This window comes from Ursus americanus, chromosome 4 (genome assembly GCF_024610735.1).
Source record: "Ursus americanus isolate L20-20 chromosome 4, mUrsAme1.1.p, whole genome shotgun sequence".
Lineage (NCBI taxonomy): Eukaryota > Metazoa > Chordata > Mammalia > Carnivora > Ursidae > Ursus > Ursus americanus.
Window position 1 is genome coordinate 59,845,853 of NC_142130.1, and position 23,504 is coordinate 59,869,356.

The 23,504-nt window shown below is 36.7% G+C and overlaps 1 long non-coding RNA gene across 1 annotated transcript; it reads left to right on the forward strand.

Moving 5' to 3' along the window:
• Window positions 1–1,822: 1,822 nt before the first annotated feature.
• LOC148110260 (uncharacterized) lies at window positions 1,823–14,063 on the forward strand. Its single transcript, XR_015724233.1, has 4 exons — window positions 1,823–1,954; window positions 6,086–6,304; window positions 8,742–8,804; window positions 9,597–14,063. It is a non-coding gene; the product is annotated as an uncharacterized LOC148110260 (long non-coding RNA).
• The last annotated feature ends 9,441 nt before the right edge of the window (window positions 14,064–23,504 follow it).

Consider the following 23,504-nt stretch of genomic DNA (forward strand, 5'->3'; position numbering starts at 1 on the left):
GCTTTGCCACCAGCTCACTGAGTATTTGCAATTCTGTATCCCTGGAAAAATATCTTTCCAGTGATTATATTTGCATTTTAGACCAGAAAGCATCAAATATAGATGTGCAATGCTTATTATTTTGGCCATTTGGAATAAGGAATTTAGACAAAGTGGAGCTCGTAAACCATAGTGCAGATGGAGTTGCTTGAGCTACAGAGAAGCTACACTAAGATATATTTACCTCTATCTGTATAATCACTTCATCATAAATAGAAGCAAGACATATAATCTATTCTCTTGACATTTAACCCCAAATGGGAAATTTACTGGGCTCCATAAAAAGTATAAAGTAGCAATAATCAGTGTTCTCAGACCATTAGCTGTCTATACTGTCATATATAATTAAAGTAGTAGGGCTCCTGCTTTGAACCTTATATTCACAAGTACTTTTTGGACTCAAGTCGTAATCGTGGGCATTTCAATACATGACTTTTATTGCATCTCAGGGCCACATAGCTTATGCAGCTATTCTGCCATTAATTTTGCTAATACTTTCCCTTAGTCACAAGAAGGAGATGGTAAACTAAAAATAGTCACTAGCTGATCATCAAGTAAAACAAGCCAAAATGCATGGTCTTCCTGGGGCACTGGGTTATGTCAGCCAGCAAATGTACTGACTGAGAATGATTCTTAGCCAGGATGTTTGCTTCCATTCTATTCTGAAAATCCTTTGGCTATCGACATGAGTACAAGAGTGGTATGAGAAGGATGGTATGGAGCTGACATATCAGCCTTGGAGAGCTCAGAGTTGTCTATTGAGGTGTTCATTTGAAATTTAGTTATGTCTGATTTCACTTGGAAATCTGGGAATCTTTCTAGCCTACCGAACTCTTTCATTCTGTAGGAAGTATCACTTGTCTTCTTTTTCCTTTCCCCCACCTCATTTTCTCTCTTCTCTCTCTCTCTCTCACACACACAGACACACCCCACTCCCATAGGACCATATGACATATACACACGGAGCATCCTCCTACATTATAAAAATATCCTTTCATATTATTTCACCACTGTTAATAGAGTGTATCTTTCAAATCGGAATGGGTAAATTTATGATGGTGAGGAGAATGTTTATGTTAAAACCATTAAAATGAATATGTTGCAAACAGACATTTCTTTGGGCAACAGGAAATGAACCAGATTGTGATTGGGTTTGAAGTTTATATCATTTCCAGGGATAAGGAGACTCTTGGATGAGTAGAAACTGATTTGACTGTAGGTTTTCTTGTCAATTCCTCACATCTGTGAGTTATGAAGCTTTATTCTGACAGCAGAAAATTAACTCACTCTGCTGTCTTGATTGCTTTCCCACAGTGCTCCCTCCATGGCTCTGTACCAGCAATTGTTATAGCAGGAGAGCGAGAGTCAGTTTGCTTCTTGGTGGGTTGGCCCCATTCCCCGTGAGGGTAAGGAATCTGAGATGGGAAGCCTCGCCAGGAGGGAAATTTTTCTTATTACTTCAGTAGTCAATGGCAAAATTTTGTGTAGAGAGTTTTATCCATATGGAGATGTGGTGGGTTTGTTTGTTTGTTTGTTTGTTTTTTGTTTTTGCTTTATCCAGAATAACAGGGAAAGGCTAAGCAGTTTTATGACCATTTCCTTGCTAATTAAAGCATAGGGTAAAATAATTTTCCCCTTACAGAGGCCAGTGGTAACATCTAATGCAGGAAGTTTTTGGCCCAAAGCCCAGTACAAGATGTAGTGCAGAAATACTTTCCAGCACTGGGGGCATTTGATGGTCACTAAACAAACACTGGGACACTATCTTGTTTTCAGACTGAAATGCCTGAGAAAGTCGAATTTTCTAACGCTGAATAGTGTGACATTATTTATACGCTCAGGAAGATTACAAGGGGCTCAAACTCACCAGGAGCTGTCTATGAAGAAATGTCTATGATGGAAAAGAAGACAGATTGTGAGTAATGATTTTCACACTCTTTATGATTTCTTGAAAGCTGGATTGCTTTGATAAATTTGACATCAATTTATAGGGACCATGCACAGGATAAGTAAGTAAACAAGGATTTTAGCTTCCTTTGAAAGCTTTATAATGTAAAGTATCACTCCTTGGGTCCCTTTCAGTTGTCTGTTGGACAACATGAAGAGTGTTGATTTGGGGCCTAGCAAAAAGGTATTGATTATTGATATAAGAAAATTCTTTGAGTACAGATCATTACTTCTAATATAGATACATATTTTCCCATCCAAGTCCCTCTGGTGGGGGGTAGGTGGGTTAAGGATTGACCCTTTCTAGGAATCTGGGCACATAATCCAAAGAAATTAGTTTTAAGCATATAACCTCTTAGAGATATCATGTGATCCTAACATTTAAAAAAATTTTTTCATTCTTCTTTTTTTATATTTGTCAGTTGGCTTTAAATTAAAAATATTAACTTATAAGAAATAAAAACTAGTTTTTTTTACTTGTTTCATTAACTTACTTATTTCAATTATTCATTCACTTGCTATGTGTATGCGTATGTATGCTTGTCCATATAAACATACAGGTATATTCATTTACAATCTCTGGTCTTTAACAAAATAAATTTTTTTTCATGTGTGAAAGTTTGATTTTGTTTATTTTGCACAGATTTTATTTTAAAAGTGAGGTCAAGCCTTTAGAAGAGTTATGCCATCAGACATGTTAAATGGAAAATGAGTTGAATGTGCATAAGGGTAGAAGCAAGGATATCAGTTAGGAGGTTATTGCTGAAATCTAAGTAAGAGAAGGAGGAGGCTGAACTAAAGTGGCATAGTCCAAATGGAGAGAAATGAGCAAGTTATATTTTCAAAATGAAGCCAGTTTGACTTGCTGGTGAACCGGATGTAGAATGTGAAGGAAAGAGAAGAGTCATAGATGACTCCTTGGATTTTGTTCTAAGTAACTGCATAGGTAGGGGTGCCATTTACTGAGATGGGAAGACTAGGAAGAAATGGTTTTTGGGTTGGAAAAAAAACCTTCGTTTTGCTATGTTAAATTTGTGGTGTCTATTTTATGTTTTTAATTGTAATCATTAAGTAGCAGTTAGATTTATAAGTCTGCACCTCAGTGCAGAGAAAGGGACTTACAATGAATTTACATCTACATTTGCATTTTATATAAAGTCAAGGTGGTGGGTGAGGTATGTATAAATGGAGAAGAGAAAGAACGTAAGACCAAGCTCTTGGCCACTATAATATTTAGGTTGGGGAAAAAGAGTCAGCAAACAAGGCCAAGAAAGAATAGTCAGCGTGCCAGGAAATAAGCCAGGAGAGGGAGGGTTCCCCAGAAGCCAAGAGACATGACATTTTGAAGACGCAACTTAACAAACAACTGTTTGTTAACAGTTGAAAATATTATTTGACTAAGAATGAATCATTTGAGAATGTGAAGATGTAAAAAGCATTTATCTGATCTTGCAATATGGCGCTCATTGTTAACCAGGGCAGACTGTTGGCATGGTAAGGATTTCAGCCTGTCTGGGGGTGGGCTCAGGAGAGTGTGGGAGAGGAGAAAATATACTAAATATAGGCAACAGGTTTAGAAAAAAAGAGGAACAGACAAAGGAGGCATTAAAGAAAATGGGGGATTTCTCAGATGGGAGCTAATTTGGCCTGTTTGTCTGCTAATGGGCATGATCCAGTAGAGCACGGGAGACAAGGATGCAGGCAGGAGGGGGTGATTTCAGAAGAGAAGTCACCGGGTAGGTGAGTAATTGGTGTTGAGAGCATGGAGGAATTCTTGTCTATTCATTTCCATTTTCTCAGTTAATTAAAAAGTGAGATTATCACTAAAGGGAGAAAGCAGGGTTGTTGGAGTTTTGAAGAGAGAGGTGTGAAATAGTCTGATCAGGAAAAGGGAAATTGAATTGATCAGGAAAAGGGAAATTGAATTAATAGAAAAAAGCATTAATGGCAAGGCTGTTGGGTATAATAGACCTTAGCACTTGAGAATTCAATGGTCAAGGTTTCCAAGATTTTAAGATGTATTAGAGAATATTTGTCATTTTGCAAAGGCATGAATTTGAGTCACGTGCCAAAAATGAAAGTGTCCCACCTAGGTAGTAAATAAGCTTCCATAATAATTCTTTTGAGAGATTCTTAAAGAAAAACTAGCAAGAAAAGAGAACTTTTGTTCTTTCATACTAGACCTAAAAGAAAGCATTAGTATTGAGGTTGAAAGTAAAGCAAATATCAAGGAGTCTAAAAGCTGACAGGATTCTCATTCAGATAGCAGGAGTTTTAGGTACAGTAGAGAGTGAGATGTCTGTTTTAGTGAAGACTTGGTCCAATGATATGAACAAGCATACCCCACTGTTGTGGAAATAAGATAAAATATGACCGGAATATTCTAGTAAATACTCAAACCACTCACATGAGGATATTCTCAGGAAACATGTGGCTTGACTGAAATGTGATTTGAGAGAAAACCAAGAGCCTGGACAAATATTTCTAGTTAGCAGATTCACAGAGGTGTTGGAATGTACCCTTCACTACATCCAGGATTTACTTCATCCTCTGGTGCACAGTTTTCCCGCTTCTCCTGCTTCCGGGTATATTATAGGCTTGCAGATCCTGGTGATAATCACAAAGTTTCTCTCTCATCACCGTTCGGAACAAGAAGAAAAACAATTGTTTCATTTTTACATTATTGAATGTATTTAAACATACCAACCAGCATTTGTTTTATATTTTTCTTTAAAAAACACTTTCCAAAATTATGCCATATGATCCTCTAATCAATCCTATTAAGTAAACATTCTTATTTTTATCATTATTAATGAAGTTTGAAAATATTTGATAATATCTTTGTGCTCATATACCTGGAGAAAAAGCAAAGAGCACCATAGCCTTCTAAAATAATAAATAATAATGATCTTAAATCCTGCATTTTTTATTATGCTTTTGCTAACCAGGAGGTTTCTCAGCTAAGTTTTGTATTTAATTGCAATATTTTTCCCAGTTTAAAATCTGATTTTGTGTGTGTGTGGCAAAATTAGTATTTGTAATTGGGGAAATCTTCAGAAATGATAAGTTTTAAATAAAATAAGCTCTGAGAGAGACACTTAGATGTCATCAGTTTAAACTTCACCTTTACATATTAGAAAAGGGAGTCCCAGAAAAATTAAGAGATCTGCTTAAGATTGTTCAACTTGTTAATAGGATTACAGCCGGGATTATATTTCTTGACAACTATCTCCATGTGTTTTCCATTGTGTTGCACAGTCTACAGAAACTTAACTACAAAACCACCAAGTTTGGAGCTGAAAAGGACCCTAGAGATTGAGCTTCAACCGTCTCATTTTATGAAAGAGGAAATACAGATCCAGAAAAATTAAATTGTTGTTGCAAAGTTATATAGTGAGTGTAATAGGAAGTTAGTATCGACTGTGCCTGCCTCAGGTTTCAACGGAGGCACCATAAGGAAAAGTATCAGATAGCAGGGAGTGTAGGCAGTCATCTCTGTCCCCATATGCTGATTTTTAAAGGAAATGGTACAGAAAAAGGGACTCTCACACCCCTTTGCCAGAACAAGGACATACAAAGATATCAGAGGCAGTGGAAAACAGAAAAGATTGGTAAGGAAAAAATTTCTTTGGAGAAAGCTCACGTGTTGCTTTGAGCCCCCACTCTTTGGAGGAAATTTGGGGGCATGCTAATTTCTAAGCCCAAGACTAGTGAGGAGGTCTTTGAGAGAACAACTTGATATGCTGCCTCCATATTTGGCAGTAGAGTCAGAAGAGCATTGCCTTGGGATTGCTTGAACTCTCAGAGTGTGCAAAGAGTTTACCACCATTTCATACAGACCAGGGAGGGACATTGAAAGTCAAAGAGCTGGGACACTTGGGTGGCTCAGTCAGTTAAGCCTCCGACTCTTGATTTTGGGTCAGGAGATTGAGCCCTACGTAGGGCTCAGCATGAAGCCTGCTTGAGATTCTCTCTCTCCCTCTCCCTCTGCCCTTTTTCCTTCCCCCACTTGCATTCTGTCTCTCTCTCTGAAAAAAAAAAAAAAAAAAGTTGGAAGAGCCAACACGAGATTATGAGACTTTTGGGTTCTGTCCCACAGTGCAAGGAAACCTCAGCAGAAAGAGAAAGATCGCTGAGGAATGCCCAGCAGCTGAGGTTGCTGCAGCAAGCCGTCACCAGGATAGAGGGTCATGCCCCAGTGTGAAGGGGTCCTCAGGAAATCGGAGCCCAGAAGGGACACTCTGCAGAGACCAAGAATTGACTTTTATCAACCCTCAAGGCCAGAGAGGACAACCAACCTGTGATGGCACCAGTCCAGGTAAGAACCATCTAAGTCTTCATTCACTGCAACTATTGAGTGAGAGAAAATCTTGACCAGGACAATTGGAGGGCAGAGCAACAACCCTGGGCTTCCAGCCTGAAGCAAATCTGGGAGGGGAAAGGAGAAGACTTGGTGATAGGCCAAGTTCAGATTTTTTCAATGGACGTTCTACATACTGACCTGAGACTGTTTTTGACTTACAGAGATTGTAAAATGTTGGGTTATGTAGGAGTGAATGGGAACAAAAGCCATGTGAGCTGTCTGAGTTTTCATCGGGGGTAGAGAAGGTTATTATCAGAGGGAGGTGGAATTGAAGCTGCATTTTGTTCACAGTTCCTGGGTCAATATGTTTGGCGTGCCCGGTTATAGGAATCATCACGCAGTCTCATCTTGGACTTCTTCCACGGAACTCCTCTGTCTCAAATGAAAAGTGTGAGAATTGAGAGAAGAACACATTTATTTAGTTTTGATGTCTATTTGCCATAGAAAATTAAGAAAATATTCATATCTTGCAAGTTAAAAAAAAAAAAATCTCAGTGTGTAGTAGATTTCCAGTCCCGTCTAGTGAATGAATGAATGAATGGGTGAAATAAAGCACGGCCATCAGCAAGAGGCACGAGATGGTGAGTCGCGACGGCCAGACAAGCAGGAGCAGCTGCAGACGCTGATGCCAATCAGATGGAGAGCGAACGTCTGGGGCACCAAGGAAAGAAAAACACAAACATTGCTCTGTGTGCCAAGACTGGCCACCAGGCCCATCCTGCTTATATTTAGGACACCAGTGCTTAAATGTAAATATGGGTGAGCTGAGTTAGTTTACTTAGGCCAAGTTATATACACAATGCTTTCAATCAGGGAAAGAACACATGGAGCTTGCTGGCTTGTTTTGAAGGCCTTGGAGCTTGCAATAAATCTTGTTCTTCCCACCTCAGGAGCCCCAGGGCAATGGAAGCCTCACTTTATTCCCACCACAAGGAGTCCAGCATATGCTCAAAGTTGTCATCCCTGACTTGCGTTCCCATCACTGAACTGTGGCCGCCAGCAGGCCTTCTTCCAGACTGGGGGTACGAGTACAGCCTTTCCGCCAACCTGCAGGACTGAAGGACTGAAATGAGTGACTCTTAGCAAAAGTCCAAGTGTTACCAGCCTGTGCACATGAGAAGAAGAACCTGGTGATAAATGCGGCCCTCATTTTTGGGCTTGTCAGTATCCTGATGACACAGGCGACATTAATGCTACCTCCTCAGAGTCGTGCCATGCTGTCTCTCAACGGTCAAAATGGACAGAAACATATAGAAAAGATATGGCAAGTAATCATTAGGAAGGCGGCCGACCATATTGTTGGAATTTCAGTGAGGGACAGCAGAAAGGGAAACTTTTTTTAAATAAGCTTATAGATTAGCCATAGGATGTTTGATATCATAGTACAAGAGCTTAAATCTGAAGAACAAAGAGGAGACTAAAGAATAGTTAGGTTTCAAATGATTACTTTTGGATTTTGGTGAAAACTCTCCAATCATATGCATTGTCTTGTGAAAGTAATATTTTTGTTTTCTGCTTGATCACTTTAGTCAATCTGTAACTATATTTCAAATATGCTCTTAGTTCATATGCCTTCGGACAGCCAATGCCCCTACACTTCAAGCTCTTTCAGGTACCATAAAACGTATATGATAAAAAATATGTAAATCCATAGTGCTATTTAAAAAAGGTCCTCAGGATGCCTGGGTGGCTCAGTTGGTTAAGCGTCTGCCTTTGGCTTAGGTCATGATCCCAGTGTCCTGGGATTGGGTCCCACATTGGGCTCCTTGCCCAATAGGGAGTCTCTGCCTGCTGCTCCCCCTTCTTGTACACACACACTCTCTCTGACAAATAAATAAAATCTTTGGAAAAAATGTTCTCAATCCTCTGATGTGGTAGCTTGCAAAAAGTGGACACAATTTTCCACCTATTCCTGTATCTAGGGCCTTGGCAATGGGACTTGACAGTAACTATCTCCCCTCTTTTTACGTCTGAGCTGACCATGTGGCTTTGGCCAATAGAATGCAAAGTAAGTAATGTTCTGACCTGGGCCTCAGAGTTCTCCTCACCATCTTTGAATTCTATGACTATTGTAGCCTGTTGAGGGATGAGAGACATACAGTCATTTCTTTCACCTTGGCCAAAAATATACCAACTGCCATACAGCTGAGTAAGCCTACTCTAAATTAGTGAGGGACCAACCCACTAGCTAACTGAAGAAGCGTAAGTATGCCCAGCGGAGATCAGCTCACTACCCCCCTGACCACAGAACTGTAACCCAAGAAAAAAAAAGGGGGATGGGGTTATTGTTTTAAACCACTAAGTACTGGATAGTTTATTATATAGCAACGATTAATTGATGTGCCTGTTTATAACATTCACAGAATTCTCTTCTTTTTCTCATTCTTATAAGTCCACGTGCCATGGCTGGAAAACTTTAAAATCATCTGAAGGCTTACATTGGAAAAGAATACAGGTAATAGTAGAGACTGTATCCATATGTCATTGCTTTGATTCACTATAATGGGGAAAACTCGGCTTCATAAATATTATTTTCATAAACACAAGAGAGAAAAGAAAGAGTAAAAATATCCCTTGTTCCACTACTTTCCAGCTGTGATATTACTGGCCATGGGGGTTAAGCATCTGAGTCCACCATCCAAACTGACTTGGGGTCATGAGCCTTGAGGGTCTTACTTGTGTCTTTTCCCACACTGTGTTCTACATAGCCCTTCGCTGTATTAACACACAGTAGTGATTCAAATACAATTACATGAAATGAAATAGAATTCATTTGAACCCCTAACAGTCACAGGGAGGATACAGTGCCTTCCTCATCCAGCAGTTGAATTCAGGTTTCACACATACCACGTAGCTTTGTGAATAGGCTTGAAATACTTAGTAATGCCTTAGACATTTGGTCAGGACTGTGCAAAATCCATCAGCTGTCATGGAATATTCAATCTAAATTTAGGAAATCTCAAAGATCCAAGGGAATTATGTTAGCAGGTACTCTGAATAGATCTCACGTGTGGGACTCCTGGAAAGTTCTGGACTGAAGAAGAAACCTCTCAGCTACTGTTTACATTCTTAAATCCTAAATGCATGAATTAAAATTCTTTGGGTACAGGCTGTGATCTGAGAACTGATTACTCACCAGGCCTTTTTATATAAACTCAATATCCTAGAGAGTAGACTTTTCCAGGCCCATGCATAAGAGCCACTCCAAATGTAAAGCTATAATATAATAATCAATATCTCTTTTCAGGAAGTTGCCCACAAGATGCCCTCTGCTGAGATCCCTGCTCACCTCATCGTTCACCACTGCCCACTCCATTGTACTTCAGCCATCCTGAACACTTCCATTTCGTGCTTCTGTGCCCCCACACATCTTACTCTTCCAGCTTGAACTATACTTCTAGATGTTCTCCAGGTGACTGCCTTTCAACTTTTAAAACTCAGCTCAAGTACACCCTCTTCTATAAAGTCCTTCCCAACTGCATCCCTGCACGCTCTTCTCTAAGTAGACTTCTTTTTATCTTCACAAGTTCTTCTGTGAGCGTGTGTGAGTGTGTGCGTGTGTGCACACAGTATTTTCTTGTTGTCTCTATGGGGCAGTTTTGCCAGATTTTATTACCAGATTTTCACCTCTTTAAAGGCAGGAAGCACTATTCATCTAATTTTTTTAATGGAATTTCCGGCTTAGTGACTGACATATATTGATATTCAGTGAGTGTTTACTAAAAAATGTATAAGTGAGTATTCTTATATTGTCTCACATGCTCTTTTTTAGAAGAAATGCTTAGGAAATAATTTTAAACATATGATTTTTCCAGTATGGTAGGTTTAAATGAGTATTATTTCATTACAGTTCGTTACTTAATACCTCCATAGTGGAAGGACAGACTCTCATGAGCAGCACTATTTTATAGTATCTAAGGGAAATATATTTTCTTTTTTAGTCAGAGGTTTGTGCTTTAAGCCAATAATAAGACAGAAGATCGTTTACGTTGCTGACTCATTCTTTATTCACTTAGAATTTTTATTAATGGAATGAAATCCTATATATAAGTAATTGTGAGCAATATGCAAGAAATGCATATATTTATGCATACATATAAAACTTATAAGTAGTCATAAATAATAATGCACAAAACTTATTTAAAAAGCACCTCAAATCGGGAAAAAAATTACCATATGGATTATATCAGCAAGTGACTAAATCACTGTGACCAGATTTAAATTCTCTTCATTTTAGTTTTTTTTAAGGTAAAAAATAAGGGTAAAAATATACAACTCTACTCTTTCTGAGATTGTAGATTGGAATGAGGAAAAAAATATATACAGTAAGCATTTTGATCACTTTAGGAAAATGACAAGCAACACGTAGAGGAGAGATATATGTAACCATCATGATATAAATAATATATTTTAACTTGGAAATCAATGTGTGATGAGTTGAGCTGACATGACGTTAATATGTCAGGATATCTCAAAGCCTCTCATGAATATGATCCGTGTAATACATGCTGATTCATTCTCACTTGTTGGCAAACTTGATGACTGTGTCAGTATCTTCAATTGAGAGTAAAGAAAATTGTCCAAATATATTAGGAATAAAAGCCTGCTCATGAGAAAAAAGAAAAATCCTTGCATCTAAATTATTTAGGTTGGCTTTCAGCATTGATCAGGTTTTCTGAGTTTTTCAACCCCTCCTCCATTTATATTAATACATAAATCAACCTATAGGATCGGCCCAAGAAAAGTACTGGGGATAGAATAAAGAGCAGGAAGACAGGGAGAAGCCATGTTATTCCATCCCTCTTTCCCAGTTTTCAGATGCTTTTCTGCAATATCTATATTACAAGTTTGCCCCACTCTCCAAAAGTAGAGGTTTCCCATGAAAACCTTTATAGACTGAAAAGGCATAAAGAAGCAATTACTGCTAAAGTATATGGAAAATTGTTGTAGGAATCCCAGACCTAGACCCAAGAAATAACCTCTCTTAGGCTTTTCTGATACCTGGGACACATCTTGCTAATAGATGTGCAGAGTAAGTCGAGACCAAGCACAGATGCTCACAGACACAGCTCAAAGCTGTGGCAGCCTGATGCTGAGATGCTGGGTGTGGTTCTCCCGGAAGGAGCGTGGAGGTTCCCCTCTCCCTGCTGGGGGTGCGAGCGGCTTCTACAGACCTAGCTGTGACACAAACACTGAACGTCTTATAGCTTTTCACCTTTTTTCATAAAAGCAAAAATCATCTTCAGATTTCTTTGGTTTTCCAAGACAGGTACTAATGTAGATCTTTTGTAAAAGCAAGTGGCACAAAGTAAACTTTCAAAAAACAAGGGATACCTGTACCTTCGTAGCTCCCTTTGGTCCAATTCAGTGGCACCCTTTAAAGTTCCCCTACCCACAACATGGCTCAGTGGATTTGCAATCACCAATGAGAGTTGTTTATTTGTTTGTTTGTCGGTCACTGGGATCAAACGAAAAACAAAATGGTCTCTCCTCTTGCCGAGCAAGAGTGTTTCACAGTTCTATGAACTGGTAATAATTCTACCCACATTTGGCTTTCTTGCCACAAATTTTAAGATATAAAACCAGTTTATTGCTGAATTCTTACATGATAAGGGATATTCCCTTACAATTTCAATACCTAAGGAATACATCCTTTTATCTCTGAATTGAGGTAAAGGAAACAAACACCCCATTGATACTACCACAGTAGTACACCCCTGAATTTTAAATATAGTAGTACAGAAAAGAGGAAGTATTTCCACTCAAAGAGGGATAAGATATTTTGAGGTTAAAAAATAATAAAGTAATGTTAGAAATGATTGCAATTAAAGAACAGAATAATGGTATAATTTAGTCTGACAACTCTGTTGGCCTTTTTAATTATATGGGCCCTAAGAAGGAAGAGGAAAGATACTGTCATCAGATTTTTTAAGAGCCCCCATTCACCATGACTACGAAATAAGAAGATCCAATAAGTATTGAAGAATTAACTTTTAAGAGAGTTGATTATAACGAGACATTCAGGGGAAATCACTAACAATTTCTGGCTTTGGTCACGTACACAATAAATTGCATGTACCAGTACAATTGCAAACAAAATTTAATTTAAATGTCTGTTATGCCATTTTAAAGAAGAGCATTTCTTATTTACCAAGATTCCACAAGTCCTTGAAAGCTATCTTTTAAATATATGCAAAGGATACTCAATCACAGGAACACATCTTGTCATGTGATGACTTTCCTGTGAAAATAAGGACCATTTCAACGATGAAAATCTTCTCAATCTCTTTAGGCATTTCTTCCTCAGTGCTTGTGGGAGAGTGGGTGGTCCATGCAGGCACCCTTCTTTCTGAGGATGGCATTTTCAGAAGATGAACAACGTGCCCCAGATCGATTGAGCATGAAAACTTTTGCATTATCACTTAATCTGCAGCACAGAAATACCAGTAATTATCTGAGGATCACCTCAAATTCAGTGCCACTAAATACTTGTCAGTAGATCAACGCAAAGAAATATCATTCATGATGTGCTACCTGATGCCTATTGTGCATCTTATCCCTAGACCTACATTGACTGTACGGTAGCCACTAGCCACATGTGGCTCTTGAGCCGCTGAAATGTGGCCAGTCCAAACTGAAAGGTACTGTAGGTATTAAATACACACCAGATTTTTAAAGACTTGGTACCAACGACAAAATGTAAAACAGCTCCTCAGTAATTTTTATATCTATTATATGCTGAAATGAGAATATTTTGGCTATATGAGGTTGAATAAAATATATTAAAATTATTTTTATCTTTTTAAAAAATGTGGCTACTACCAAATTTAAAATGACATAGGTAGCTCACATTTGTGGCTTACATTAGATTTCTGTGGCTATCACTATTCTACAACAGATTCTTTAGTCTCAGGCACCTTCTAAAATCAAATAATAGTATGCATACATGGTGAGTTCATGTTCCTGTTAATTCTGTCTATGAACTACAGGTTAAAATTTCCTGCTCCAGATAATTTACAATCTAGTTGTGTATTAGATAAATACCAAACGCCGTACTTGCATTATTTTTGTCTATTAACTCATCACCTAAAATTTGCTTTGTGAACTGCATTTGGAGGTACTGACCGTAGGCATTGATTTCAGAATGATATAAGAAAATGGCCCAAGTTCTTTACTGCATTTCGCAAGGGTGTTGTTAAGATGTTGGTCATTGTATAATGAGGCTCCAGAGACATACTACAGTTCATATTACAGATGCATTCCTGAAAAGTTATGGGCAAATAATATTGTAAATTTAAATATGTTTTCACTTGACAAGCTCATATTTAAAAGTAACCTCTAATAAATTTTTTAATAAATTAAATGATAAAATTAATTACTTTGGTGCTCACGATTTGACCAAGACCTTCACTTAACCTCTAGAAAAAGTAAGAATAATCCCCAAATACCTGAAATACAACATGCCATTTGAAAAAAGGGTAAACCTTGATTAATTTCTTCTCCAAATTCCTTTCTGATGACTCACAGCCTCTGCAGCTCTGTTGAAGCCAGAATGCTGAAACAAATAAACAAACAGAGTCCTCAGATTTCATTGGTTTCCCTCTCTTTATTCATAGAAGTAGCAGATTGTATTCAATGATCTTTGAAGTCTTACCTGTAATTTTCTGTGACATTTTCTTCTAAATCCAGATGTTTAATGTATTGAATATCCTTAAAGCAGAATATATAATATTTAATATGATTTGTGATTCAAGACTAAACTATAATCATAAGTGTTGTTTGCTCCAATACAATAATTATGTAATCCTCTTCATATTTGAGGAGTGTTTGGCTTTAAGTTTTATTTATTTTGAACAATGACACTCGCAAATTATCCGTAGAGTTGACAGAAGCTACTCACGGTCGAGAAGTGGGGAATCTGGAACAACTGATAAAAAGCTTTCTATTTTTTCCACTTACATTTTTTGTTATTTCTTGTTTCCTTTTTTCTTTCTCTTTCCCTTTTTATCAATTCTGAATTTATCAAAGGAACTTACTTAAAATGCTAGAGATACAGAAGCGTTCTCTATTCTAGAGTATTTATTGCTTTCAAAAGTAGACTGAGTAAAATCCTTTTCAATAGCAGAGGCTCATTATAAAAATTGTACTTTAAAGCTTTTTAAACATCCTCTATCTGGATAAGATATGGCTAGGACTGAATTCTCTGCAATGGAGTAAAGGGAATACACGCTTGTGTTTTTTTTTTTTTTTTCTCTTTTACATATTTATTTGAATTCCAGTTAGTTAACATATAGTGTAATATTAGTTTCGGTAGTAGAATTTTGTGATTAATCATTTACATGCAACGCCTGGTGCTCATCACAAGTGCCCTGCTAATCCCCATCACTCATTTAGCCCATCCTCCACCCACCTCCCCTTCAGTAACCTTCGGTTTGTTCTATATAGTTAAGAGTCTCTTTTATGGTTTGCCTCTCTCTCTCTCTCTTTCTCCCCCAATGTTCATCTGTTTCATTTCTTATATTCCACATATGAGTGAAATAGTATGGTATATACACTGATAATTAACTATATCTTTTGTTTGTCTCAAATCATGACATGTTTGCTTATGGTCTCATTTGCCTTAGTTCATATATGAATTGCCGGGAGGGGGGTGGTGGTGGTGGTGATGACAGCAATTCTGATTTCACACATAGATCAGGGTTTGCCTGACTATGGTGAGACTGTTCCTGAATGCCTTGTGGACTACACATTTCACCATAGATTTGCATGCTGGGTGCAGGGACAATGATTGCTTTTTATTGGGAAACTTGCCTGTGAAGACTTAGAGCCAGTGTTAAAACACGAGCATACACCTTTACAATTTAACTTTTTAAAAAATAGATAATACTTAAAGTCTAGCAGGTGTTAAATTTTTTTTCAGTTTTTTGCTAATTGGGGAAAGTGAATTTAACATAAGGAGGTTTTCCAGCACAGTTTAGAGCTTACAACTGTGGTTGAAAATAATCTGATTATTAATGCTGAGGGGAGAAGACATTACAAGTCCAGAATCAAGGAAACACTGGCCAAGTAGGAGCATCAGTTGTGATGTGCCCCGAGGAGCGATCTCAAAACTCTTAAACCATAGCTGCCTTCCTGCCTTTGCCGAGAAGTCTCATTTTAAATATGGTTCACATTAGCAATGGATTTCAACCTGTCCTGCAACCTGAAAGGATCTTCTAATTCCTGGCAAGAATCAGGCACAGTCAACAGTTCAGTAAAATTTCATTGCCATTGTGATGGAAAAGAAACAGCAACAGTTCCCTGCTTTCAGACTTGAAGAGGCAATACAGAAATACCAGTCTGTGGTTTCGCTTGGCATTCCAGTGCAGTGAAAGTTATTTCACTTGCATGTTTGAGAAACCAAGTCACACTGCTTTTACTGATATTAATTGGCAAACGATATGGTGAATGACCTGGGGATTCAATGTAGTTTTGCATCAATTATTGCATAAATCATACAGCTGTTACATATTGCTTTTCTTCCAGGGAAGAAAGTAAAAATTAGCTAGGGAAAGAAAAAAAAAGGAAGAAGAAACAATGTTGTGTAGTGATGTTTTTCCCTGATGACTTCTGAAATGTATTTGTTTCAAAGAGTTCTTGAAACCACAGCAAGATGATTTTCTTCTTAGAAATACCGAGGATTATGATCTAAAAACAGTTTCAGAATGTGGTTCCCTGATCCCTCCTTCCTCCCAACATCATAATATCTTCCTTATATATAGCCTTCTGGTTTGGGGAAGAACACTGGAATATGTCAACAATAAAGAACAATTCTTGTCATAACTAATAGGTTGTATTGAGGCAGGATGGAATTATCCCTTCCTGAGCCTGCCCATCCTGAAACTAATCTCTGTGATTGAAGTGGATTGAAATTGTAAGAAGTGAAGTATATGAAAATGGCAAACAGCCTACATACTATGCCTTTAGGGAATGCTCAGGTATGCTTTCTTCCAATGAATTCTATTCCCAATACTAAGACTTCAAATTTTATGAGGAGATAATTCTTTTTCCCATTTGGGAGAGTTAGCAACATAATGAGGTATATAGATTTTATTGGCATTGATTCATGGCTGTTTATACCAAAAAAAATCAGGCTTGAAAAAACATACCCGAGTTAACAATCAGACTGACGACTGTCAGCAACAGCAGTTCAATGTTAAAATATTTACCAGTAATGTGAGGAATCCTGATGTTACCACGCAGGTGGCTTCATCTTCAATGAGGTCAAGGATTTTTGCGTCCTACTTTACTCATACGAAAGACTTTGCAAGTAAATATAACATAGCATCAATTTGGATTTTAAGTGTCCATTTCACAATATAAGATTTTCAAAGTAAATATGCATTGTAAATATACATTCACTAGCTGAACAGTCATCGAAATCATAGTGATGTAGTCAAAATTTAATTTTGCAAAATTAAAAGAATGAAAAGAATCAGATTTATCAGTTAATAATCAAGCTTTTAATGTTATACTCTGAAGCAAAAGATTATATTAAACCTCTGTAATATAGTAGGTTTCTCAAGAAAAACTTAATAAGCCTCAGGTAAAGCAATTACTAAAATTAGCATGAAAGTTTGATCAAAAATCATGTTTTTTTTGTGAATCATTTATTTTGATCCATTGCATAAAATTATGTATTGACACAATTTATTTTATTATGTAAATGATGATTCTTTTTATCCAGCCATTATATCTACTTCTATCTACCTCCGTCACTTTACTCTTGTGTTCCTGACTGGTTGCTACATTCCCATTTTCTTGTGATACTCATTTCATTCTGGAATCTGTGGTTGGTAGAAATGTCTCACACTATGCCTTATGATAATATTGTATTATGCTGTTGTGAAAACAAAATAGGTCTGCCCAATTTTTTTTTTAAAGATTTTATTTATTTATTTGACAGAGATAGCGACAGCCAGCGAGAGAGGGAACACAAGCAGGGGGAGTGGGAGAGGAAGAAACAGGCTCATAGCAGAGGAGCCTGATGTGGGGCTCGATCCCAGAACGCCGGGATCACGCCCTGAGCCGAAGGCAGACGCTCAACCACTGTGCCACCCAGGCGCCCCAAAGTCTGCCCTATTTTGATCATCTAAACCTCCTCTATCCAATTTGGTAGACTTTAGCCACATGTGGCTATATAAACTTGTTATTAAAATAAAATCAACAGTTCATTTCCTCAGTCATACTAGCCATATTTAAAGTGCTCAATAGCCACATGTAATTAGTAGCTACCATATTGGACAGCGTAAAGCATTTCCAGCTTGCAGAAATTTCTACTGGAGAGCACAGATACTTTATGTGTATAAATAAATTTTATGTCTTCTGCAACCTCTTTTGGACACATCTAATAGAACTTTATATTATTTTCATAAACAGAAGAGAGTAATGACTCTACCTCTCCAGAGAAACTCTTTAATAACAAACCCAGAAGGCCCAAATATGAAAGGTACAGCAATAAACTAAAATTACATGCTCCTAGGAGACTAATAAATTTCTCTATTACCTTTATCTTCTTGACTTTCTGATATCTTCCCTCCCTTTTCTACCCCTAACTGTTTAATAACGCAAGTTTATGTTATTTGGCCACTTACTTTTTTTTTTTTTTAGTTCTTTTAAACAGATAGAACAATTAAAAGAACATCTAAATCCCTCAATTAGGGATTCTCTAAATTCCTTTCTTGACTCACCATTTAGGCTTCATCTCCATGGACAATACTGACCTCCCAAGAGAAAACAAAGTTTGCATACTCTCAGACGGTTAGAATTCTAATGGCACATGTACAGTCTAAGTTTATTTTTCATTCTTTAATTATTCAATTTATTAGCATATCAATTTATTATGTATCATTGTGTGTCAGGAACTGTTCCGGGAAACTAGAATGACAACAAAAAACATCCCGTCTTCGTAGAAATTATCTTGTATTGCGCATGTGTTTGTGTATTGGGGGAGATGAAGCTTACATTGGAGTGGACTGAATATGGACTTACAGATTCCCTTCCGAACTACAGCCTTAAATGGTTTATAATTAAAAAATTCTTAATGATGCAAGTTTGTATTTCTTCTGTATTTTACATAAAAAGCAATGAAATAAATCTTATTAAAATAGTAAGAAGAAGCATACAGGTTCATAATAGGCATGCGTATTTTTATCAAAATGTACATTTACTTGTACAAAATATACATACAAACAATAAATTTAAATTCAAGGTAAATAAGACATTGGAAATAAAATATATGTAATCGTAATAACTTTGAATGGTGACAGATGGTAACTAGGCTTATTGTGGACTATTTCCTAACGTATATAAATATTGAATTCCTACATCATACACTGGAAACTAATACAGCATTCTATTTCAATTATTCTTCAAAAACAGAGAAAGTATATATACATTTATATGCTGTGTGTCTGTGTATATATTATAAATTTTTAAAATTTATAATTTTTTAAAAATATTTTATTTATTTATTCATCAGAGGGAGAGAAAGAAAGAGCACAAGCAGGCAGAATGGCAGGCAGATGGAGAAGCTGGCTTCCCGCTGAGCAAGGAGCCCCATGCAGGACTCGATCCCAGGACCCTGGGATCATGACCTGAGCTGAAGGCAGATGCTTAACCAGCTGAGCCAGCCAGGTGTCCTTAAAATTTATAAAATTTTAAAATTAAGTTATATCTTATTTATACATACACACACATATATACATCTATATCTTTTTCCAAGTATAAAAAAACTGTTCAATATATTTTGTTTAATTATGCTTTAAAGTTCTAAAATTATACTATAAAGCATACCATAAAAAAATTCTAAATCCCATTAATTCATTATTCCATTCAACACACATGTATTGGGCACCTCCTACATGCCGTGTACTATTACAGATAAAAAGATTAATTTCTCATTTTACATTCAATGATAGTATAAACAGACCTAATATTATTTTAAATTAAGCACTTTAAATAGGACATTAGAAGAAAAAATGTCCCTGTTTTGGTTTGCTTTTTTACATTTTTGCTTTTGAAATAATAAAATGTCAAAGTTCTCTTTCTTTTGATAAAATAAGCCATGATTTTAGCTTTCTGTTATCATGCACATGTTCCCCTTAACATTTTAAGTTTTCTTGAACACTTAACAGCCTTTGAGCCTTCTTTGTATTAATTGCCACCTCCATCATCGTTAGATTTTCTTGTAGCTTTCATTCCATTTGGATTACAAAGCCCTTCTCCCCAGATCCCTGCTTTCCCCTTCAACTCCCGTACTTTACCATCATCTTTTTAGGCTCCAATCAATTGTTGAATTTTGAGAGAAGTATCTTTCTCATACACCCTTTGAATACAGTATTTCCTAACTTAAAACTATTTCTTTACACTGGGTGCTTAATACTAAGATTATCACATAATTTTTCTCTTTTAGTTTTTAATGTGGTTAATTATACTGATCGATTTTTGAAAATTGAACCAATCTTGCTCTCTTGTAATTAATCTCACTTGATTCGGGTCTATTATCTTTATTATGAATTGTCGGCTTTGTTTGCTGGTATTTTCCTAAAGATTCTTGCCTTTATGTTTCTAACTGATATTGTTGTTAATTGATTTTCTTTTAATGTGTTTGTCAGGTTTTGTTTGCTTCATAAAACAAGTTGGGAAGTATTCCTGCCTCTTAGATTTTCAAAAAGAGTTTATATAAGAAGTTTGTGTAAGATCAGCATTATTTCCTCCTTAGGTGTTTGAAGAATATACTAGTGAAGCCACATGGTACTAATGGTTTCTTTCAGTGAAGATTTTTAATTACTTATGGTAAGTTTCTTTCTTGAGGACTTTGACCATTTCATCTACAATGTTGAATTTATTGCATAAAATCTTTCATACTATTCCCTCTTTAATGTCTTTAAGATTTGTAATGATGTTACTGCTGTTATTCTCAATAGTGGCGATTTGTGCATTTTCTTTTTTTCTTTTTTTGAATAATCTAACGGTTTATCAATTAAATTAATATTTTCAAAGAACCAATTTTTGATTTATTAATTTTTTTTCTAGCTTGTTTCTAATTTTATTGTTTTCCTGCTTTGGTTGCTTTATGTTAGTTTGTTTTACCTTTCTTTTACTTACTTTGAATTTGATTTGCTCTTCTTCTTTTTTTTTTTTTTTTGCTGGCCTCTTAAGGTAGAAGCTTAGACCATCTATTTAAAAACTCTTTTCTTTCCTAATATAGAATTTCAAATTATAATTTTTCCTCTAGGTCCTGCTTTAGTGGTCTCCCATCATTTTTGATATGTTATGTTTATATTGTCATTCAGTTCAAAGTATTTTCTAATATTCCTTGTGAATTCTTCTTTGACCCTTGGATTATTTAGAAGTATGTTGCTCATTTCCAAATATTTGAAGATTTTATTATTGTTGTTGTATTCTAATTTAATTTTGTTCTATTTCTTCATATGTTCAGTAAATTTTTTAATATACCCTACACATTGTAAATGACAAATTGAAGAGCTTTGTCTCTATTTTATCCTTGGCATGAGATCCCTCCAGGCAGTTATTGGCTAAGTCTTGGTGGAGGCAGCCAGCCAAGTGCACCTCCTCCCATTAATTACCCACCCACCACTTTTTAATTCTTTCTCTCAGGTTTTCTTAATTCACTTATGCCCCCAATTTTGTTCCTGTAGGCTTTTTAAAATTGCTGGCACCTCCCATTGAGCACTTCACACATAATCATTTTTCAAAGTCCTTCTTTCAAGATTTTCGAGTCAATATATTGAGTTCTTGACTTTGACATACAATTCCAGATTCTTCTCTCTCTTTCTCTCCCTTACATCCATACCAGTCTTACAAACTATTTGGTGTTTCCTTTATTCATAGTCCATTATTCTCCATAGATAGATCAGACACAAATGCCTCCTAAAATGAGCAGTGGGTTTTTTTCCCTTAATATTCCTGTTCTAGACAGGAATCCTGTCTATCCTAAACAGAATTTGTATTGCCCTAAAGCCCAATATTATTTCTATCCACCTATTACCGTAGACTTCTCAAGAATGCTGTCAAAATGTTGTTTAAAAGGCAGCTTGCTTTACGTGCATGGCTATGTACGTAACCGGTCCTACAGCACTTCTGTGACTTTCCTACTGAATCCAGGATCCCCACAAGAACTTCATCAACAAAGGACTGGAGGAGTTACACCAGCTTCCAGAGATTCTGAAAAATAATTCTCTTGAGAGTATTAGAAACACAAAAAGAGGAAGTATCACATTTCCTTATTCAGTATCACAGAGATGTGTACCACTAAGCCACTTTTAGATTTAATGAGGATTGTAGTTTTATATGCTTTTTGCTCTGTATTACCTCACTTTTCTTTTTTAACATCTGTCTCATCCACTTTAAAATTGTTATTATTATTATTATTATTGTCATATCGTAGGTATCTTTAATCATTCTCATATCCCGGAAATCTTTTTTCTGGAAGCTGTATAAATAAATACATTTACCTAACCTCTCTCAGCATCAGACACCTTCCCTTTGTGATAGGGAGAGTAATTCCTATTTCATAAGACTTTTATGAAGATTAAATGAGAAAACACATGTAAGACATCCAGCAAAGTGTTCAGGCTGTAGTAGCCGTTTAATACATATCAACTTTCTCCCCCGCCCCATTTAATTTTTTTCTCTTCATCATATGGACTCCATATTGGTGGACTCAATGATGCCAGGGAAACATCTAATTACCTAAAGTCTATGATTTTAAACTGGCTTCATTTATTTAATTATTTTTTTTCTTAAGCCCTTAAAAATACAATGGCATTTTTCTTTCTAACAAGTTCTTTCACTTTACTCAGAGGTCCCTGAGGAAAAACCCTTAGGGAAGCTGATTTTTTTTATAAATTTACAAATTCAATGTTTCATTCTTTTGCTGCCATTTTCCAACCTGTCAAACACATCTGTTTTGCTTTTGCCTCAGTGGGCTCTCTGCAGGAGCCTACTTCTTGACATGATTATCCCAGCAATCTCATTTTTAGCTCCTACACTGGCAGCTACCTCCTGAAATGCTTTAAGATATTTTACAGATTTTTCTGTTAGTGACTCTTGAGAGACTACTTTTATGGGGGATAAGATTCCTGAATTAAATCATCTGCTCAAGTGTCTTTCTAATTTCTATGTTCAGTCTTGTTCTTAAATGAATAATTTATGTTCTGTGGTTCCGTGTAAAGGAAGGTGCAAACTTGCATCTCTCTTCAGGGGAGAACTCTGAGCAATCCTTACTCTTGGAAACTTAGCTGATGGTACCCTGAGCTCCAATGCATTAAGCAAATGTGTTGTGGCCATAGGGTGCCTTTGAGACAGTGAGGAGATGTCAGATTCCCTTTGGGTCTGAGAATTCCACAAAAGACAGCATTCTCTGTCTATTGAGACATTTTCCTCTAGAAACCAAGAATTTCTGACTCACCACAGTTTTACCACCTGCAAGCTTCACCTTCTCAGTGCATTCTCCTAGATGACATATGACACCTCCCTCTTCAGAACAGCTTTATCACATTTTCTTCTCTACCACTGTAATGCCATTCAGTGGCCATCATTCACTTTGACAATTCCACTAAGTTATGAATTTCGTATAGTTTTCGACTTCCTCTTTGAGCCCATCCTTTTCGCAGACAGGATCAGCAAAACTATCTTCTGTGTCCTTTATGTATATTGCACACACTTCTGTTCTCTTTTTATGGCTTTGATCTAGCACTTATGTTTAGATTCTGTCATAGTTAAGATTCTCATCATGACATAATTGGATGTGTATAATTACTTCCTAACTCTTTCCCCCTGCTTCTTATCTTTTCCTTTCTCCAGTTCACCTTCTACACTGTCACCAGCATGCCTTTTAAACACACGGAGCTGATTACATTATTCTCCTCCTAAAAATCATTGAGTAGGTCTCTGCTCCCAGTAGGTAGAGGATCTGCTCCTTGATGTGCCCTAAAGGGTCCTTTGCAATCTGACTCTTCTCTCCCTTTTGAACTTTATCTTTTACCACTTCCAAAAATGCATCTACAGTCTAGTCTTCCTTCAAAAATCATAATGCAATTTCATATTCTGTGGTTTACGTATTGCGCAACCTCTCTCTGGAATGCCACGG